Below are 22023 nucleotides of genomic sequence, written 5' to 3' on the forward strand. Positions count from 1 at the left end.
CACATTGATTGATCTACATATATTAAAGAATCCTTGCATTCCTGGGATAAATCCCACTTGATCATGGTGTATGATCTTTTTAATGTGTTGTTGGATTCTGTTTGCTAGTATTTTGTTGAGGATTTTTGCATCTATATTCATCAATGATATTGGTCTGTAATTTTCTTTTTTTGTAGTATCTTTATCTGGTTTTGGTATCTGGGTGATGGTGGCCTCATAGAATGAGTTTGGGAGTGTTCCTTCTTCTGCAATTTTTTGGAGGAGTTTGAGAAGGATGGGTGTTAGCTCTTCTCTAAATGTTTGATAGAATTCACCTGTGAAGCCATCTGGTCCTGGACTTTTGTTTGTTGGAAGATTTTTAATCACAGTTTCAATTTCATTACTTGTGATTGGTCTGTTCATATTTTCTGTTTCTTCCTGGTTCAGTCTTGGAAGGTTATACCTTTCTAAGAATTTGTCCATTTCTTCCATGTTGTCCATTTTATTGGCATAGAGTTGCTTGTAGTAGTCTCTTAAGATGCTTTGTATTTCTGCGGTGTCTGTTGTAACTTCTCCTTTTTCATTCTAATTTTATCAGTTTGAGTCCTCTCCCTCTTTTCTTTGATGAGTCTGGCTAATGGTTTATCAATTTTGTTTATCTTCTCAAAGAACCAGCTTTTAGTTTTATTGATCCTTGCTATTGTTTTCTTTGTTTCTATTTCATTTATTTCTGCTCTGATCTTTATGATTCCTTTCCTTTTGCTGACTTTGGGTTTTGTTTGTTCTTCTTTCTCTAGTTCCTTTAGGTGTAAGGTTAGATTGTTCATTTGAGATTTTTCTTGTTTCTTGAGGTAGGCTTGTATAGCTATAAACTTCCCTCTTAGAACTGCTTTTGCTGAATCCCATAGGTTTTGGATCGTCGTGTTTTCATTGTCATTTGTCTCTAGGTATTTTTTGATTTCCTCTTTGATTTCTTCAGTGATCTCTTGGTTATTTAGTAACGTATTGTTTAGCCTCCATGTGTTTGTGTTTTTTACGTTTTTTCCCCTGTAATTGATTTCTAATCTCATAGCATTGTGGTCAGAAAAGATGCTTGATATGATTCCAATTTTCTTAAATTTACTGTGCCTTGATTTGTGACCCAAGATGTGATCTATCCTGGAGAATGTTCTGTGCGCACTTGAGAAGAAAGTGTAATCTGCTGTTTCTGGATGGAATGTCCTATAAATATCAATTAAATCTATCTGGTCCATTGTGTCATTTAAAGCTTCCGTTTCCTTATTTATTTTCATTTTGGATGATCTGTCCATTGGTGTAAGTGAGGTGTTAAAGTCCCCCACTATTACTGTGTTACTGTCAATTTCCTCTTTTGTAGCTGTTAGCAGTTGCCTTAGGTATTGAGGTGCTCCTATGTTGGGTGCATATATATTTATAACTGTTATATCTTCTTCTTGGATTGATCCTTTGATCATTATGTAGTGTCCTTCCTTGTCTCTTGTAACATTCTTTATTTTAAAGTCTATTTTATCTGATATGAATATAGCTACTCCAGCTTTCTTTTGATTTCCATTTGCATGGAATACCTTTTTCCATCCCCTCACTTTCAGTCTGTATGTGTCCCTAGGTCTAAAGTGGGACTCTTGTAGACAGCATATAGATGGGTCTTGTTTTTGTATCCACTCAGCAAACCTGTGTCTTTTGGTTGGAGCATTTAATCCATTCCTGTTTAAGGTAATTATCAATATGTATGTTCCTATGACCATTTTCTTAATTGTTTTGGGTTTGTTTTTGTAGGTCCTTTTCTTCTCTGTGTTTCTCACTTAGAGAAGTTCCTTTAGCATTTGTTGTAAAGCTGGTTTGGTGGTGCTGAATTCTCTTAGCTTTTACTTGTCTGTAAAGCTTTTGATTTCTCCATCGAATCTGAATGAGATCCTTGCTGGGTAGAGTAATCGTGGTTGTAGGTTCTTCCCTTTCATCACTTTAAGTATATCATGCCACTCCCTTCTGGCCTGTAGAGTTTCTGCTGAGAAATCAGCTGTTAACCTTATGGGAGTTCCCTTGTATGTTATTTGTCATTTTTCCCTTGCTGCTTTCAATAATTTTTCTTTGTCTTTAATTTTTGCCAGTTTGATTACTATTTGTCTTGGCGTGTTTCTCCTTGGGTTTATTCTGTACTGGACTCTCTGCACTTCCTGCACTTGGGTGGCTATTTCCTTTCCCAAGTTAGGGAAGTTTTCGACTATAATCTCTTCAAGTATTTTCTCTGGTCCTTTCTCTCTCTCTTCTCCTTCTGGGACCCCTATAATGTGAATGTTGTTGCATTTAATGTTGTCCCAGTGGTCTCTTAGGCTGTCTTCATTTCTTTTCATTCTTTTTTCTTTATTCTGTTCCACAGCAGTGAATTCCATCATTCTGTCTTCCAGGTCACTTATCCGTTCTTCTGCCTCAGTTATTCTGCTATTGATTCCTTCTAGTGTAGTTTTCATTTCAATTATTGTATTGCTCATCTCTGTTTGTTCTTTAATTCTTCTAGGTCTTTGTTAAACATTTCTTGCCTCTTCTCCATCTTTGCCTCCATTCTTTTTCTGAGGTCCTGGATCATCTTCACTATCATTATTCTGAATTCTTTTTCTGGAAGGTTGCCTATCTCCACTTCATTTAGTTGTTTTTCTGTGGTTTTATCTTGTTCCTTCATCTGGTACATAGCCCTCTGCCTTTTCATCTTGTCTATCTTTCTGTGAATGTGGTTTTTGTTCCACAGGCTGCAGGATTGTAATTCTTCTTGCTTCTGCTGTCTGCCCTCTGGTCTCTTTTTTGTTTTTATATTGCAATTGTCTGATATGTCTCTGAAGTCTTTTTTTTAATATATTAATTTAATTTAATTTATTTATTTATTATTTTTGGCTGTACCTGGTCTTAGTTGTGGCATGCAGGTTCTTCGCTGCAGCAGGCGAGCTTCTCTTTAGTTAGGGCATGCATGCTCCAGGGCCCATGGGCTCCAGAGCGCATGGGCTCTGTAGTTTGTGACATGTGGGCTTAGTTGCCCAACCAGGGATCAAACCCACATCCCCTGCCCTGGAAGGCAGATTCTTTACCACTGGACCAGTAGGGAAGTCCCAAGCTTTTCTAATTTGGGTTTTCGAGTAAACTTAATGTCCTCTTCTTGAAAAAAATTACAATAAATAAAAGTTGTGCACACATAGAATAAAAAATAAGTTTATTCTGCTTGAAAGTAATTGTAATAAGATGCTGCTCCTTTGGTTTATTTTGTTTGTTTATTTTGTTCTTTGTTTTTCCAAAAAGACAGCCCCCATTTATTATTTCAAGGTTTCTGTCGGTCAGAAGTCTGGGCACAGTAAAGCTGAGAATGCTGCAGTTGTCATCTAAGGCTTGGGGTACCCTTCAAGGCCCATTCAGATTGTTGACAGAATTCCATTATAGGATTGAGGTCCCTGTTTTCTGGATAACTGTCGTCCAGAGACCATTCTCAGCTCCTGGATGCTGCCTGCAGTTCCTTGCCACACGGCCTTTATAGGCAGTTCTTGGCACGGATGTTTACGTGCTTCCAGATTAGCAGGAGCATGTGTCTCTGACATTCTAAAGGGCTCAGTCGCTTTTAAAGACTCACCTGATAAGGTCTGACCCAGCTGGATCGTCTCCCTTTGGATTAACTCAAAAACAGCTGATTAGAAACCTAATCATGGGAGTGATATCCCATCACAGTCACTCCCCTGCACTCAAGGGGAGGAGATTATACAAACTGTGTACACACCAGGGGCTGGAATACTTGGGGGTCATCTTAGAATTCTGCCTACCACAGCTACTTTCCCACCACTGCCTCTAGGCAGGCTTCTTTGGTTTAATAAGAAGTTGTGTGGTTTTTAAAAAGATGAGACAAACAGTATCATACAATTGACTTTAACTTTTGCTTTGATGGACAGGAAGGTTGAAACCCTGATTCACTCAAGTCTATGGTAGCAAATAGAATTGTGGCCAGGTAAGGATGAGCTGGGATCTCAAACACCAGATTTTCTACCACTCTTCAAGTTGAATTCATGTTACTTCATTTCCTTTGTTCCCAAGTCATTGAAGTCATTTTTGGCAAAGCCTACTTCCCTACTGCCAGCTGTCAACAAGGAAAGGATTACAGATTTACTTTCCACTTGAAGATAATTTGAGCAGAAGTAACATTCAAAAGTATTCTGAGGGCTTTCAGGTCACTACAGTTTTCTGACTGAAGCTTTTGGAAAAGCTTCTCCTTTGTCACTCTCAATGCCAGCCTGTAGAAGCATTTGCTTCAGTTATATATTATATATATAACTGAAAGTCTGAAGCTTCATCCCTCCAAGTTATTCTCCTAAGTGTATAGGCTTGGCCAAAAGACCTTGTAGTTTTTGTTTGTTTTGTTTTTCAGAAGAATGAGGTTGGTGACTCTAGGACCTTGAACGGAAGGATCTACCTCATTCACTATATTTACTGAAACTATCTGCCTAATGAACCAAATTGTGAGCAAACTCCTCTCAGTAGAATTGCTTGGAGAACTTGCTTTCCTTTTATCTTCCTCTTAAGTGCACACACAGCTTCTGCTTTGAGTTCAATAAGCACTTCATGACCTGTCTTATTCTATATGGTCGATAATATTCTGTTATTATTTGACAAAATCTCTTGAAAAGGTGGTGATTCAAGGCACTGGTTTGGAGGAAGATGAAGATATTCAGAGCTTAGGCAAGGCTGTTCCCAGGGTCTTTGGCATTGATGCCAAACTGCTGGCCAACATGCAGAGCTGCTTTCTTCTAAAAGGTAGTGTCGGGCTTCCCTGGTGGCGCAGTGGTTGAGAGTCCACCTGCCAATGCAGGGCACACGGGTTCGAGCCCTGGTCTGGGAAGATCTCACATGCCACGGAGCAACTAGGCCCGTGAGCCACAACTGCTGAGCCTGCGCGTCTGGAGCCTGTGCTCCGCAACAAGAGAGGCCGCAATAATGAGAGGCCCGCGCACCGCGATGAAGAGTGGCCCCCGCTTGCCACAACTAGAGAAAGCCCTCGCACAGAAACGAAGACCCAACACAGCCATAAATAAATAAATAAATAAATAAATAAAAATTAAAAAAAAATAATAATAAAGTAAAAAATAAAAGGCAGTGTGACCAAATGGGCAGCTGAGCTTCCCGAGGTACCTCCTAGAACCTGAGATGGGAGTCTTCTTTTCATCCAAGTTTGCTTGGCAAAGTCTTTTCACAGTTTTAAAGGAGTTAGTGGTATCTATATTTTCAAAAATGGGCTCAGAAAACATGTTTTTTTCCTCTGAAGGCACTGGTCAGTAATAATGAACAAAACCCAGAAGGTCACAGAGAAATGTTTGTAGTTCATTCTTTTCCATGCCAAAGAGAAATGTTATCACTTTCAATTATTCAAAGATCTGCTTCAAAATACAAGCAAAGAATATTACACATTTTGGAGTGTGGTCATCAACTGACATATTCCACCTCAGCTTCAAGCCCCCTATGGACCAATTTCAGGGCATGTGGCTTTACCAAGGTCTCTCCAGTCCCATGGGGATTCTTTGGTTTGGCATGAGCAATATCTTTGGATGAGCGATCTTGCAGGATACTTCAAAATAAGACTTCTGATTTGAGATGAATCCATTTGATAAGATTCTGGTATTTCCAAAACAGGATTCTTCTCATGAATCCACACTGTCTGAGATATATTTTAGGATGTAGAAGTGTCAGGTGCTCCGTCAGCTTCGCTGGCCTCAGGTTTACATTGGCAGAATCCTGCCTCATCCAGAGCACCAAGACTTGATATCTGATTGCACTCAGCAATAAAGTAAACCCAAAAAGCACAAATATTTGTTCGTACTGTGATTTATTTCTTTCAACATTTCCAATTTAAGCTAGACATAACAAAAGCAAAGGCAGATATTTTTATTCAAAATGATAGATTATATTTTACTTAATTCTCATTAGTGGTAAACAATTTTAGAAATCCTAAAATGGCAACAGTGACAATGATATGTTACCCAACCACATGCTCACTTAGCATGTGATAAGACAGTTGAAGCAAGTGGCAGGAAAAATTTGGAAATTTATACCAGCAAACGGCTCCATTCACTAATTACCTGTGTAATCAAAGAGACAACTGCAAAAGCTTTTTGCATCTTCCAGAAATCTCCAGAAGTTCCTCACTACTGATAATGAACGATGATATGCATTTCTACAGGTTTAAAAAGAATCACATAGCTTCCTATGTGTTACACTTTCCGCTGCATTTATGTCTTTTTATATTGCCAATATTTTCACAGATACATGAGTAGTAAAAAACAAAGAATCAACAGGATTCAGAAAATTGTGATGTTCTTTCATTTCCCTCCAGACTCATATGACTAATCTAGAGAATGAGCATGGCACGGGCACATGGGGAAATGGCCTTGGCTTTTCTTACTTACACTTCACTGCAATTCTCTGTTAACTTTCCATTTGGTTAAACTTCCATATACAGTATCATAGGCATAATCTTGCATTCTATTCATACTGACTCTGATTTACTGCAAATAACTTGATAACCATGGAGAGCTAGTCTTGGCCATGTCTTTATCGTGAATGAAACTCTTTAAATGTAGACTTTGATGTTTCCTGTGATCACCTTGCATAAATCAATAGCTGTTTTCTCTTTCCACCATCAGTTTTCTTGTAAAATAGAATTGGAACAAGCTGAGTAAAATGATCTTTTTATCATGTCTTGCAATTATCCTGTCTTTATCATTCCAATGATTGTGAATTTATACAATTATAGAAATCAACTCATGAGTGCTAAAAAATTGCTTTTATATACAGATAAAATAAGCTCCTAAAAGTAAGTGCTATTTTCCAAGAAAAATAAAATATTTTTACTTGAGAATGTCAGGTACATTACACTCTTTTCAACTTGTCTTGAATGAGTGAAGGTAATCTATTATCAATGGTTTTACCACAAAAATCAATATTCACTCTTGAGTTACAATGTCTTCAAATTTTTTCAACTTTTTCATGCTTTCTGAAATTTTTCAGTGCTTCCTAAAATTTTTCAAAGCTGTTTTCCATCTGAAATTCTTCGTGACTGATTTTTTTAAGTGAGACCAATAACTATAAGTAACAGACTATTGCATTCTTTGTAACAGTGTATTCCAACCATTGAACAATTTTCTTAAAGCTTTGCAGTTTACCTGGGATGTTTTGTAATCTTCAGGTAAATTTGTGTTGATACTGCCAATCATGTAATTTCATGAACTTCAAACTATATGCAGGATCCCAAGTGGAAGCTGACTCATTCTCTGGCCAGTAGATGAACGCTGATTAATTATTGGTGACGATAAAGCCCTCTATTACATGTTGCTGTCTTTGGTGTTGTTCTTCAATTTACAATGGAATATTAGCATATCTTGTAAATGATTATAACAGACTTTTGTTCTGACAATGTTTTAAAATAACCACAGTTCCAAAACAAACAAAACTCACACAGGCATACACACAACTGACCACAGATGAAACAATCACACTGCTAAAGAAGAATAACAACAACACAATGTATGTACCAAGCCTTGCAGACTGTACAGTGTTGACAGGAACAAATAAGTCCACATGAGGACACAGGCAAAACATCAACTGCAGAATGATGCCAGGTCTCACCATTGTTTGAGGTGAGATGCTCAATAGTGTCCCATCTGAGTCCATTCAGGCTGCTATAACAAAAATATCATAGATGGCTATAAACAACAGAAATTTATTTATCACAGTTCTGAAGGCTGAAAGTCCAAGATCATGGTACCATTCGATTCAGTGTCTGGTGAGAACACACTTCTTGGTTCATTGATGGCCATTTTCTCATGGTGTCCTCACTTGACAGAGAGCTGAGAGGGGAAGCAGGCTCTTTTGTGACTTGTATAAGGGCACTAATGCCATTCATGAGGTCTTCACCCTTATGATCCCATCTAACCTGAATTACCTCCCAAAGGCCCGACCTCCTAATACTATCACATTGGGAGGTAGAATTTCAGCATGTTAATTTTGGGTGGACACAAACATTCAGTCCATAAGGTGTCCCTAGTTTTTCTTTGATTTTTTTTCTTTTTGTCTACATGAAAAGTTGGATATTTTTATATTTTCACAAGACAAATAGGACCATGACTTACATTTTATAATTTACATAGCTGGTTTGAGAGGTATAATTATTGTTCCCTCTGGAATGTTGGGTAGGCCCATGCTCACTGCACCCCCATCTCCACCACTGCCCCATCCTTGCCCTACATTATATTTACACAGTTCTTCCAGAAACCGAATGATACCCACTTAGGCAAAAGCCTGGTTTTTAGTGTATGAGTTTTTTATAAAAGCTTATGTATTTTATTATTCAATAGTTAGAAGGGGAGTTCGTAGTTTTCTCCTTTGAGGAGACAGTAGATTTTAAAGTATGTTTTCAAATGCATTTGGCAATGATTTCAGAGAAGAAATGACAGGATTACAAAAGGAGCTAGAAAGAAAGAAAGCAAAACTTAGTAGCAAAATATCATGTCCTTATTTGCCACAGATCCACAAATAAGTGGCAGGGACATCACAGGGGTCCAGAGAATGGTTTCACAAGCAATTATAGAGTTAAGAACTTTCAGAGATGAGCTTGAGACAACATGAACCATTTCACATGCAAATCAAAATCTCAAAGCCAATGAAATTGATAGTGTATTACCCTTACAGAAACACTGAGGAGGAATGGCAATGTAACCACCTTAAATGGCCACTGTTGTCTGCTAATGACACCTCTTAGTGAGGACTGGGAACACAGAAATGTCCACTAGGGCTTATGGTGCCAGGTTCCAAGGAAGAGCTCCCTGACAGGTGTTATTCCTTGCTTCATAAAGTCTCAATGTCCTTTTGGGCCTGGACACCCATTTCTTGCACAACGGTTGCACTCTGAGTCTAACCAATAGCTGATGTACATGGTAACCAAAGTGAAAAGCAGATATCTCAAATATAGACTGAGGATTCATGTTGGAAAACAAAGATGAATAACACAAACTTTATTTTTGTTTACACTTTATGCTAATTTTATTTTATTTATTTATTTTAATTTATTTTTTATTGAAGTATAGTTGATTTACAATGTTATGTTAATTTCTGCTGTACAACAAAGTGACTCAGTTATACACATATATACTTTTTTTAATATTCTTTTTCATTATGATTTATCCCAGGATATTGAATATAGTTCCCTGTGCTATACAGTAGGACCTTGTTGTTTATCCATTCTATATGTAATAGTTTGCATCTACTCATCCCAAATTCTCGGTCCCTCCCTTCCCCACCCCCTGCCCCCTTGGCAACCACAAGTCTGTTCTCTATGTCTGTGAGTCTGTTTATGTTTTGTAGATAGGTTCACTTGTGCCATACTTTAGATTCTAGATATAAGTGATACCGTATGGTATTTGTCTTTCTCTTTCTGACTTACTTCACTTAGTATGATCATCTCTAGTTCCATCCATGTTGCTGCAAATGGCATTAGTTCATTCTTTTTTATGGATGAGTAATATTCCATTGTATACATGTACCACATCTTCTTTGCCCATTTATCTGTTAATGGATATTTAGGTTGCTTCCATGTCTTGGCTGTTGTGAATAGAGCTGCTATGAACATAGGGGTGCGTGTATCTTTCTGAATTATAGTTTTGTCTGGATATATGCCCAGGAGTGGGATTGCTGGATCATATGGCAACTCTATTTTTAGTTTTCTGAGGAACCTCCATACTGTTTTCCATAGTGGCTACACCAACTTACATTCCCACCAACAGTGTAGTAGGGTTCCCTTTTCTCTACACCCTCTTCCAGCATTTGCTCTTTGTAGCCTTTTTAATGATGGCCATTCTGACCAGTGTGAAGTGGTAGCTCATTTTAGTTTTGATTTGCATTTCTCTAATAATTAGCAATATTGAGCATTTCTTTACGTACCTATTGGCCATCTGTATGTCTTCTTTGGAGAAATGTCTATTTAGGTCTTCTGCCCTTTTTTGATTGGGTTGTGTATAAAACAAACTTTTTAAAAAGATGCGAAATAGAAAAAGAAGCAAGGTATTCTGTGAAACATAATTAAAGGCAATAAAAAACACAATTAAAACACAATTTTAAATGGATTTTAAATGTTCATTGATTGTTATGGTTGTCTTTTGTTTGTTGCTATAGCACTTAGAAACACTGAAAAACATTCAAATCGTTTTTAGAACTTAGACAAATAAAATTCTTTGCCTCAAAATTACACCCTGTGAAGTCAGAATAGTGGTTACCCTTAAGGGTGGCAGTGCCCAGAAAGGGCAGGAGAGGGCTTTTGGTGTATTAGTAAGGTCTTTTGCCCCTGGGACTGGTTGTGTGGGTGTGTTCCAGCCGTGTGCTGGAGTCTGTGCAAATCATCTCTGAGAGCTGAGTTCTTATTTCCAGGAATTTGTGACCTAGTTGTTAAACACAGCCATCAATAAAAATTACATTATAGAAACTTAAGATTAAATAAATTATATAAAAAGGATACTCAAAACTTCCTAATTATTTTACTATATTTAACTGTTATCCATGCTCTTGAGGTTATTTATGCACATTGTATCTGTGTGACGGAAATATATAACATATACAGATATATATTTTTTATATATATATATATTACTACATGTCTCTCCCCAACTCTGCATTCAGTGACATCATGTTGGTAGTCTGAAATGGGCCATGGTGGCTGATTTCATTTGCACCACAGAAGTGGACAAACGTTAGAAGTCGGGGCTTGAGTTTTATTGATTTTTCTAGACTTAGGAAAGTAATGGAGAAAATATTAATAATTCAGATTGAACTTAAAAGTACATCACGTCTGTAGCCATTATGTTGTAAATAGAACAGAAAAATGAGGAAATAGTCTTTCAATATTTGAAAACTATTATCCAGTTCAGCGAAGTTGCTCACATCATTGACAAATAAGTTCAGACATACGTCTTCATTATTTCACTTTTGTCTTACTCATTAATATAAAGAAAAATATTAACCAACATTCATGTTGAAATTACAGTCATTAGTTGCAAACTTAGATTGTCCACTTGTATAAGAAATAAGGAAAAATCAATTTTTTTCTCATAATTTCTTCATTTCTACTCCTTTGTTTCTGTTCTCTTTTTCTGTAATTCTAATTAATTACATTAGTTTAATGTAAGGCCTCATTACTCTCGTATTTTCCACCTCTCTGTTTATTTGTTATACTTTCTGGGAGATTTCTTCAACTTTATCTTCCTTCTGTTGAATTTTTAAAATTTGACAATCATTTTAAATTTCCAAGACTTCTTTCTTATTCTGTAATTCTACCATATTTACAACATCCTTTTTTTGTTTTAGAGGTGGAATTTTAATTTTTCAGATATTTCTGAATATACAAAAGGGTATTTTTAAAAATGTTTATTTATTTATTTTTGGCTGCGTTGGGTCCCTGTTGCTGCACACAGGCTTTCTCTAGTTGCTGCGGGCGGGGGCTACTCTTCGTTGTGGTGCGTGGGCTTCTCATTGTGATGACCCCTCCTGCAGTGGAGCATGGGCCCCAGGCACGCAGGCTCCAGACCGCTGGCTCAGCAGCTGTGGCGCACAGGCCTAGCTGCTCGGTGGCACGTGGGATCCTCCCAGACCAGGGCTCGAACCCCCGTCCCCTGCATTGGCAGGCGGACTCCCAACTGCTGTGCCACCAGGGAAGCCCGAAAGGGTATTTTTTTAAGTTGTCCACGATTCTCTGAATTATTTGTCTCTTGTAGGATTGATTTCTCTGTTTAATTTGGTCCTTCTTTTTTCTTGTTACAGTCTTTTCTCCAGTGTCTAGTGATTCTTGGTTGCTCATTTATATTTAAAAATGAGGCAATAGTAAAGCCTGTTCCTTGGGAGCTTGGCTATATGGATGGGCTTGTTGAATGACAGGCTTTGTTTTCAGGTGAGCAGTTGGAGATCAGCCAATTTGCTTGGGGACATTAAAATGCAGGGCTCCTGCATTGTTATCTTGTTGTCTCCTGGCAGGTTGGTCAATTTCCTTAGAGAAGTCCCTCCCTATTTACTTTAACCTTGGGAGTAAACAGTAGGCAGCCTGTGACCAAGGGCAGGTAAGGTGACTCTTCCAAAGACAGACTCCTGTTTTCTGCCACACTTCATTTCTGCCCTCTGTACTACCTGCCTTTGTTGAGTCTTTGAGTCCTGAACCTCTCTGAGTTTCTATAGGCAAATCAGCTCCCTCCTCATTGCAGGCCACTTCTTAGGAATGTCAAGAAACAGTTTCCTACACTCTGCTTCATCAGTTACCACCCCATTTCCTGGTTTTTGTCTCGAAAAATTTTTAGAAATTCTCATCATTGTTCGCTATTTTGAAACAGAAACCTCAACTCATTTTTAACTGTTTGGGACTTCATATATAGGGCTGTTTCCTTTGGGCGGGGTAAGAAGAGTTATGGGTATGGGGGTGTTGTCATAATTTTTTAAAGACCTGAGCTAATATTTCTGTCACTATTGGTTCATGTAAGCCCTCTGTCTTGTTTTCTTAAATGTATTTATCCCCATTCCTCACTTCTCTCCCTCTCCTTCCACCGGGCAACCAATTTACTGTATGGGATGATGTATATCCTTCTATTTGTATGTATCCCAGTAAAATAATGTATCATTATTCTCTGTGAACTTATTTTTTAATTTATACAAATGATATTGTGCTAAATATCTCATTCTCCTACTTTTTTCGGTCAGCTCAAGCTTATTAATTATATTTTCAGAAATTCCCACATCTCTATTATTTTTTATCTGCTTGATCTGTCAGTTAAAATCTCCAACTATAATTAATGTATCTATTTCTGTCAGTTGTGATTTAATATATATTTGAGACTGTTTTATTAAGTGCTTATGTGTACATGGTTATATCATTTTGTATTTATTAGTATATATTATCCCTCACTAACTTTAATTCTACTTTTTACTTGAATTTTAGTTTTTCAGGTATTAAGATTGCTACCTCAGCTTTCTTTTAATTTTTAATTTTTGCCTGGTATATCTTTTTCTATCCTTCTATTTCTAACTTTTCTATGCCTTTCTGTTTTATTTATTTATTTATTTTTATTATTTTTGGCTGTGTTGGGCCTTCGTTGCTGCTCGCGGGCTTTTTCTAGTTGCGGCTCTCCTGGGTCTCTAGATGGCTGACTGCAGATCTAGGGACTTGTCAGCCTCCATAATCATGTGAGCCAAGTCCTTACAATCAATCTATCTAACATCTCTCTCTAGTCTCTATACAGAGATAGTTTATCTATCTATCCTTTTTGTTCTGTTTCCCTGTCGAACTCTAATACAGTAACTTTAGCATTTACATGTATTTTACTTAATATTATATTAGGATTTGTTTCTTACATGGCATTTCTACTTTCGTCTTTTCTTCTTTCTTTTTTCCTGCTTTCCTTTGAGTGGAAGAAATTTTCTTCTCATGAAGCAAGTATGTCCTACAAAATGCCTCTCTAGTCAATGTTTTATCAATAAAATGCTTCTTGATTTTTAATATCCAAGTGTCATAATACATAAGTACATAACGATGAAAGACTTTTGGGGGCTGATGTTTATGTAGGAAAAAAATTTGTATTTACAGTCCCCAAACTAAGTACAATATATATATTTTTAATATTATTTATTTATTTTTGGCTGTGTTGGGTCTTTAGTGCTGCGCACGGGCTTTCTCTAATTGTGGCGAGCGAGGGCTACTCTTCGTTGTGGTGCTCGGGCTTCTCATTGCAGTGGCTTCTCTTGTTGCAGAGCACAGGCTCTAGGGTGTGCGGGCTTCCGTAGTTGTGGCACGCAGGCTCAGTAGTTGTAGCTCGCAGGCTCTAGAGCACAGGCTCAGTAGTTGTGGCTCATAGGCTTAGTTGCTCCACAGCATGTGGGATCTTCCCGGACCAGGGCTTGAACCCATGTCCTCTGCATTGGCAGGCGGATTCTTAACCACTGCACCACCAGGGAAGTCCCCAGTACAATAGTTTTAATAATATGATATGAAGGAAGTGTCAAGTTACATTCCTGATAAAATTGGTAAAATGTCCAAATCATGTGTAGACATTTTGAAAAGTGCACTAAGTGCCAAGTAAGGGGACATATGTTCCAGATGTTGCAGAAACAGAGAGAAGAGAAAAGAAAAATTTCAAAGCTGTAAAGCATATGGTGGAGTGTAAGACCCAGCAGAGAGGAGAGAGGTACTTTCAGGCAGGACACACAATATGAACCAGCAGAACTCAAGAAACTGGCATGAGGACACAGGATGAAGTACAGGCTGCAAACAGTGGCAGAAAAAATGTAAAAGTCTACATTCTGAACCACTGGCCCCATTCCCAAGCTTGGCTCTCATAGCACTGGATGTTGGGCTTTTTCCTATTACCAGCTCCACCTCAGACAGTTCTGGAAGATTACCCTCCAGAGAAAGTGATCAGCCACAAAGAAGAAATTTCAGACACTTTAATCTGAGAGGGTTGCCAAAAAGAGGCTGGGACCCCATCCAATTACTCTTCAGAAAATGCCATCAGAACACTCCCCAACCATTCAGAGCTTCCAATCAGTGTCTATCAAAATGATCACATGGCTTTTCTCCTTTCATTTATTACAGTAGAACTCTTCTAACCAACTTACATTTAACTGACCAATACTCACCATCTCTCAGGAAAACTTACTGACAAATGTTTATGGTATACTGCACGCTTATGGCTAGTAGGCTATTCTCTGGTACAATCACATACTTCCATTCCCACAAATTGAGTTATTTCATTGTTTTTTTGTCCCCAAATTGCTTTTTGCCACTTGTGCTTGTTATTTTAAATATTTAATCAAATATTTCTTAATTTGGCGAAATATGAGTGTGAAGCAGAAGAGCTGTTGATTCTGTTTAGAATAGGCAGAATTCTAAAGATTTCCCCCAAGATTCTCATCCCCTGGTTATTCAAACACTAATCTAGGTACTGTTTTATAGGGACTTCACAGATGGAATTAAAATGATTAATCAGCTGACCTTAAAATAGGGAGGTTATCCTGGATTTTCCAGATAGGTCCAAAATAATCACATGAACCCTTAAAAGCAGAAGAGTCAGGTATAAGGGGAGAGCAGAAAGATCAGAAGTGTGAGAACTCCCCCGCCATTGCTGGCGTTGAAGACTGAGGAAAGACGTCAAGAGCTGAGGAATGTGGGCAGCCTTTAGAAGATGAGAATGATCCTGGCCAAAGGACCACCAGGAAACAGGGACGTCAGTCCTACAACCTCACAGGAATCAATTCTGCCAATAACCCAAATGATTCTGGAAGTGATTCTCCTGTAAAAGCCTCCAGTCAGGAACGAAGCTCTGGCCAACACCTCGATTTCAGCCTTGTGGGACCCTACGCAGAGCTTACTGAACTCTGACCAAAGACATCTGAGATAGTTAATGGGTCTTGTGTTAAGCAACTCAGGTGGTGATAATTTGTTACAGCCGCACTAGGAAATGAATACACTTTTGAAAACTAAATTTATTACTTTGAAAAAAATTGGTAAGATGAGTTGCTGAAAAAAAGCTGTTTTTGAATGTGATGTGACCACGACAATTGTAAAAGATTGGAAAGAAGACTGTAAAAATCTGCAGAAAAATACATTCCATCTGCTTCACAAATGCCCTAGAGGCTTCACTCCACTTTAACAGCGCCCAAACTAGAAATTGAGGGCAATACATGATGGGCATGGCTTACGTAGGAAAGACAACTCAGAAATCCATTGATCTATACTAAACGAAAAGAACTTAGCTCTACATTTAAGGACTGATGTTAAGTATACGGAGTTTTAAGTTAGCCGTATAAATTTGCCCCTGCATTTGAAAGACTGGTGTTTATATGTTTTAAGTTAAAACAAAATGGATAAGGTATCTATGTCATTTTTTAAAGATTCCATGCTCTAAGCAAATTTTTTATTAACAGACAAATTATCAATCCTGATTGCCTCTGATAAGAGAGTTTCTCCTGTAAACCAGCGAATCATCAACTGCTTTCCTAAAGTTCTAGGCTCCTGTTGTCACTGGTTATACTAGGTGTGTGCACTGCTGTCTTTCACTATAAGCTCTCTGCAGAATAATGCCTGTTATCCTGGGGCGGGGGGTTTGGGGGGGCTTTCCTTTCCTGTGCTTCTCCATCTTCAGCTCCCTATGTTGTACATGTGAGATAGTTTCATTGGATGGTATGCATTTTCACCAGAATTTTCAGTTTCCAAGTTGGATAGGACCTGAAATAATTTCCCCACTGCCCAGTCCTTGAATTACATTCCTGCCTTCAGCATTTCAGGTTTTTACTGTTTCTGAGGCTGCAAACTGAAATGCTTTTGGGGTGAGGCAGGTAACCTAAATAAGAAAATCATGAGAAAGGGAGTGACATGGGCTGGTGTAAGTAACAGGGAGTGGTAAGTCCAGTGATAAACCAGAGTTAGTGCCAAAAAAAATAAAGTGCCTGTTAGTGATTGCTGATGCTAATTTCATGCCCACTACCAGCTGCCTTTTAGATCTCCTTTCTAATTTTCATTTTAACTGCCACTTTACAAACTGACAAAAATATATACAATTTTATGAATGACAAAAAGATGTATTAATTATAAGTAGTTTCCTAAAGTAAAGTTGTGTTTTGTAATATAGCAGAACATTTCCCCCAACATTTTGGTGAATAACTGATGTGCTATTTTGTCACTGTATTGTACTCTCGTACAATGAGAAGGAACCGGACGGTCTGAGAGGACCTACACATTTTTTAGAGAGAAAGTTGAGAAAAGAAAAGATAAGGGGAAGTTGAAGAAGGTAGAAATAAAAATTGAGAGAGAAGAGCAAAGTAAGAATTTTGAGGCAATAGGAAAAGGCCTTTGAAATTTGTCATCACTAACTTGGAAATACAGTTTTCTAGATTGTAGGTAACAGCCTGCTCAAAAGTAAATTCCAATTATACTCAATGACTTTTTAAATACTGTTTTATACCCTGCAGAGGGTCATGAAAAATTTCTATGTGCTTTTGAGGAATTCTTCTTGAGAGATTCTTTTCTAATCATTGATGAGAGATTAATTTTAAATCACTTCTGAATCCCTTTGAGAAAAAGTTGCGTATATTCTTTCCCACAGCTCAATTGCATTAGTACATTAGCACGGAGATTTTTGGCAGAGCAAAAATCTAGTGTATTTTGACTATTTAGGTGTTAAAAGTTTTAGGGTGAGGTTTCATTTTGTTCTACAAAGTCTGCCAAACTCTGACTAAAACAAATAGGCCAGCAGTATAAAACTAGATACTGGTTACATGTCTTTTTGCATGAAACCTGTTGTAAGTAGATAATTGCATAAGAAAATTACAGAGTTGTAGTGTTAAGAATTTTAAAACTAACTATGTAACTAACTAACTTTCTGAAATACATCAGAACCAAAAGCCCAGAAAGAGCTCTCCTTTGTGGTTCAAAGCAAACTGACCAAAAGATATAAAAGTTAATTCCCTTATTACATTATATTTTGGAGAGTTATTGAAGTTGCTGAAGATTAAGGATATTGAAACAATTATAATTTCAGATGCTGTCTTGTGACATTATGTGGTTTGAGGCAGGACGTGGTTAGGAGGGATTTTTTTCACTAATAGGAAACAGAGGCAGGAATATCTAGAAAGAGATGTTAGGATAATTGCAAACTGACAACTTGTATAATTCCTGGATTGATAGTTAATATTGAGGATAAAAATATTTGATAGTGTAACCTTGGTAACTAGGTGAAAATGAAATGTTACCCATAGTAGAGGATTTTAGATTTTTGACATTTTATGACTTGTGTGGATTTAAATAAGACTTTTACCATAAGTATTGGGTTGTTGAGGAGTTATTTTAGGCAGTTTAAGTCAGGACAGGAAATAAAAGATTAGAGTCGTGTCAATGTCAGAGGCCTACAGGGGCCAGGCAGAGGACACAGTAAATGAGGGTGGCCTGGTATAAGAACAAGGGGAAATGTGGAGAGGGACCACCTGGGAGTGTGTGTTCCATCTGCAGGCGGCAGCTGTTGACATCTGGGGATGTGGGGTATGGGATCTTAAAACATTTTTAAGCGATTTTGGATATCTGGGTTTTATGTAATATGTCTTGATGTTTAATTCAGCAAATAATGTCATTGCTAATCACTCCCATGGGTAGCAAAATGTCCAATAGGAAAAATGAACAAATCAAGGGATAAATGGACCACAAATGACCTAGCATATAACTGTTGTTCAACAGTAATAAGGGGGGAAAATCAAGCATGAAACTGGTATATTTAACAAAACACACACTTATAAAAGACTGTGTGAATAAGGTCATGTTTTTACTTAGCCTTCCTTGGGCAATTTGAACATGGAAAGGGCTCTCTGCATTTGTGAATTTGATTTCTTGTTCCAAATACTTGGGTTTTAGGAGATGGCTCCAGCCTCTTTTTCTGAGTAAATACCCTGTTTTTTTCTGCATTTCCACTCACAGTGGAAGAGAGAGGAATGGATCTTCAGAGATACTGTGACTTACGGCAGGAATCTCCTCTCACAGCACCTCTGAATACAAAGTTCCAAAAGGGGGAGGTTTTCAAGGACCTCTAGCTGAGTTGGTATTTATAGCACCTGAAATGTAGTAGGGATGCACTAACCATATAATTGTATTAAGAAGTTGAATTCTTGGCACTTTCTGAATTTTAAACATATATTGTTTTAAAATCAGAAATAAGGGGCTTCCCTGGTGGCGCAGTGGTTGAGAATCTGCCTGCCAATGCAGGGGACACGGGTTCGAGCCCTGGTCTGGGAAGATCCCACATGCCGCGGAGCAACTGGGCCCGTGAGCCACAATTACTGAGCCTGCGCGTCTGGAGCCTGTGCTCCGCAACAAGAGAGGCCGCGATAGTGAGAGGCCCGCGCACCGCGTTGAAGAGGGGCCCCCGCTTGCCGCAACTAGAGAAAGCCCTCGCACAGAAACGAAGACCCAACACAGACATAAAAAAAAAAAAAAATCAGAAATAAATGCTATTTTTTAAAGTTTAATCGATAGAAAACAGTATAGAACACATAAAATTCAAGCGTTAAGTATGTAAACAGCTTAGAGAAACAACTTTCCTGGACAACCTGCTCACTAAATATCCATTTATCCCACCCTTAACCCCTGAGCTTCTCAGATTCCCTGAATTCCACTGACCTTGGTCTCTTTGTAGACCCACTCTGGATACATTCTCATCAAAGAACAGGTTTTCTCTTGTCTTGGGCCTGGATTTCTCCATGAGCACTGGCCAGTGTGGGTGGGAAATTCCTTCCATATCTGCTCTGGTGGAATTGCCTGTCTCCTCTCTGAGACCACTATCCATTTTCTTCTCTTCTGATTTAAGAATCATTTGTTCAATTTCTATTATTTTCCTGGTTACTCTTAAATTTTTAATTAAGCATATGGAATTTGGCAAAGTCTAAGTCCATAAACACTGCCACATCTTTCTCCCTCTCCTAAAGCAGATAAGGACGGTAGAGCGACTTCACCCTGATCGTTCTGCCCTCGGCTTACATATTGCCCAATGTTTTAGTCTCACTTTTTTATACTCCCCAAATAGTTGCTATTATTGTTCTTATTTTATATGCTCTTATTTTATATATAAGATATAAATATATCTTATTTTATATTTTTATACTCCCCAAATAGTTGCTATTATTGTTCTTATTTTATATACTTGTTTGGATTTTCCCCTATGTTTACTGATTTCTCCGTTCACCATTGCTTTTTTTTTTTTTAATGTATTTATTTATTTACTTTTGGCTGCGTTGGGTCTTCATTGCTGCCTGTGCGCTTTCTCTAGTTGCGGCGAGCGGGGGGCTACTCTTCATTGCAGTGCGCGGGCTTTTCATTGTCGTGGCTTCTCTTGTTGCAGAGCACAGGCTCTAGGCACGCGGGCTTCAGTAGTTGTGGCACGTGGGTGCAGTAGTTGTGGCTTGCAGGCTCTAGAGCTCAGGCTCAGTAGTTGTGGAGCACGGGCTTAGTTGCTCCGCGGCATGTGGGATCTTCCCGGACCAGGGCTTGAACCCGTGTCCCCTGCATTGGCAGGCTGATTCTTAACCACGGCACCACCAGGGAAGCCCCACCATTGCTTTTTGAGTGCTACTCTCTCTTTCTGAGTTGTGTCCTTCTAATCATACTTTTTACTAGTCCCTTCAGTAAAGCTCCTTGGTGGGGGGCTCTCTCTTATGCCTGGAAATGTCTGTATTTCACTGTTTCTCTACCATGATAGGTAAACCAGGTTGGCAGTTATTTTTCTCTCTGCACTTTGAAGATATGATTCCATTAGTTTCTAGTTTCTATTGTTGCTTTTGCTACCAGCCTAAGTGTTGTTCTTTTGTAGGTAAACTGTTCTCTCTCTCTCAGACTCTTCGGTGTTTTGAAATTTCCTACAACATGTCAAGGTGTGGATTTAATTTTTATTTATTCTGCTTGGGACTTAGTGTGAATCTTGAATTTTCTATTGTAATTTCATCTTCAGCAGGCTTTTACCAAGAGAGCCCCTGTGCAACCTGAGTTGAAAGTATATTTTTCAGAGATGTGTTTTGGGGAAGTGTGTGTGTGTGTGTGTGTGTGTGTGTGTGTGTGTGTGTGTGTGTGTTTGCATGCACTTCTACGGGAGTCTTAGGTGTATCACTGGCCTAGAACCACATTCTATGTTAATGTCTTAGCTTAAAGATTTGCAAATCACAGAAGTAGAATACACACACTGGAGCTGCAAACTCCCTGGTGAGATAAGCCTTGGTGAGAAATGATCAGTTCTGACTCTTTTTATCCCCACCCAGAGTCTGGACTGAAACCTACATGCTTCCTGTCATCTCCCTGTGCTGGTGGGTGGGTATTTTCTAGTTCTTTCCTTCCCCAAGGGCATAACCCTTCAAGGTTGTAGCTACTGGCAGGGCTGTCAGTTCCAACTCTCTGCCTACTCTACTGTCCCCTTGTGGCCATAAGATCCCAAGTGCCCCGATTACCTACGTGGGGGCAGATACCCCCATCCAAGCTACTGCAGCAGCAGCCTTGGCCCTTTCTCTCTCATTTTCAGTTCCATCTTTCCTCTGGGCCTTTGGAGATTTCTCTTGCTTTCTCAGGAGCTCCGCTACACATTTAAAAGGATGTTTGTTGCATTTTATCTAGCACTTAAAGGAGTTTGTAGCAGGAAGGTTTCTATGTTATCTAACCTCCTCAATAGTTCTGGAAATGGAGTTTCTCTATTCTTCCTTCTTTTTCTCTTTCTCCATTGGATCTTTCAGACCAGACAAAGACTCCCATGTCTAGAATATGGACAGGAGTTCCAAACTTGGTTTGGCATCTTTCTTGCTCAATAAGTCCACTGCAGATCTCCTGGATTTAATATTTTATGCTAGCTACAGTTAATTATAGAGCACCAAAAGCCACCCCAGGGAGTAGATTCCAGAGAAAATATCCCAAGACTTCTTTTATTCTAATTTTTACAGGTTCATTTAGAATTTATTTTTAAAAACCTTTAAAAAAATTCATACGACCCTTATTAAGGTTAAATCTCATCCATATTTTAGAGATTCCCAGGAGGTGGGAAGGCATATTAAAATGAGTGGAAGGGCCTAGTTCACAAAGCTGCCCTTTGACACACTGCTTTGATTTGCTTACATTTACCTAGGGTGAAATTCACTTTAAAAGAGAGCCTGAAAATCCTGTTTGTTTGAGGGGATTTTGTTGTAGTTGTAGTTGTTAAGGTCAAGAAACATTGCCTTAGGGTGTGTTACTTTCACCTACGTTAATTGGAATGACCCAGATGAACACTGAAGACAGGGAAAAAGATTGGGAGCTTTGAATCTGTAGAGTGAGGAACAGAGGAAAGAAGGAGGGAAATGAGTTAGGATTTCAGGGGCTGGCAGGTGGATGGACGGGCTGAAACCTTAGGAGCAGCAGGCTTTGGGATGTACAGTGGTTAGGGGCCTGCCTGCAATCTCATGGCACTCCCGGAAGAGCAATTGAAT

General features: G+C 38.6%; 1 long non-coding RNA gene across 1 annotated transcript; it reads left to right on the top strand.

The window, feature by feature from the left end:
* Positions 1-3020: 3020 nt before the first annotated feature.
* LOC309615219 lies at positions 3021-19033 on the top strand. Its single transcript, XR_014236642.1, has 2 exons — positions 3021-4779; positions 5116-19033. It is a non-coding gene; the product is annotated as an uncharacterized lncRNA (long non-coding RNA).
* The last annotated feature ends 2990 nt before the right edge of the window (positions 19034-22023 follow it).

The sequence above is a fragment of the Balaenoptera borealis genome (genome assembly GCF_965194805.1).
Source record: "Balaenoptera borealis genome assembly, chromosome: 17".
Classification (NCBI taxonomy): domain Eukaryota; kingdom Metazoa; phylum Chordata; class Mammalia; order Artiodactyla; family Balaenopteridae; genus Balaenoptera; species Balaenoptera borealis.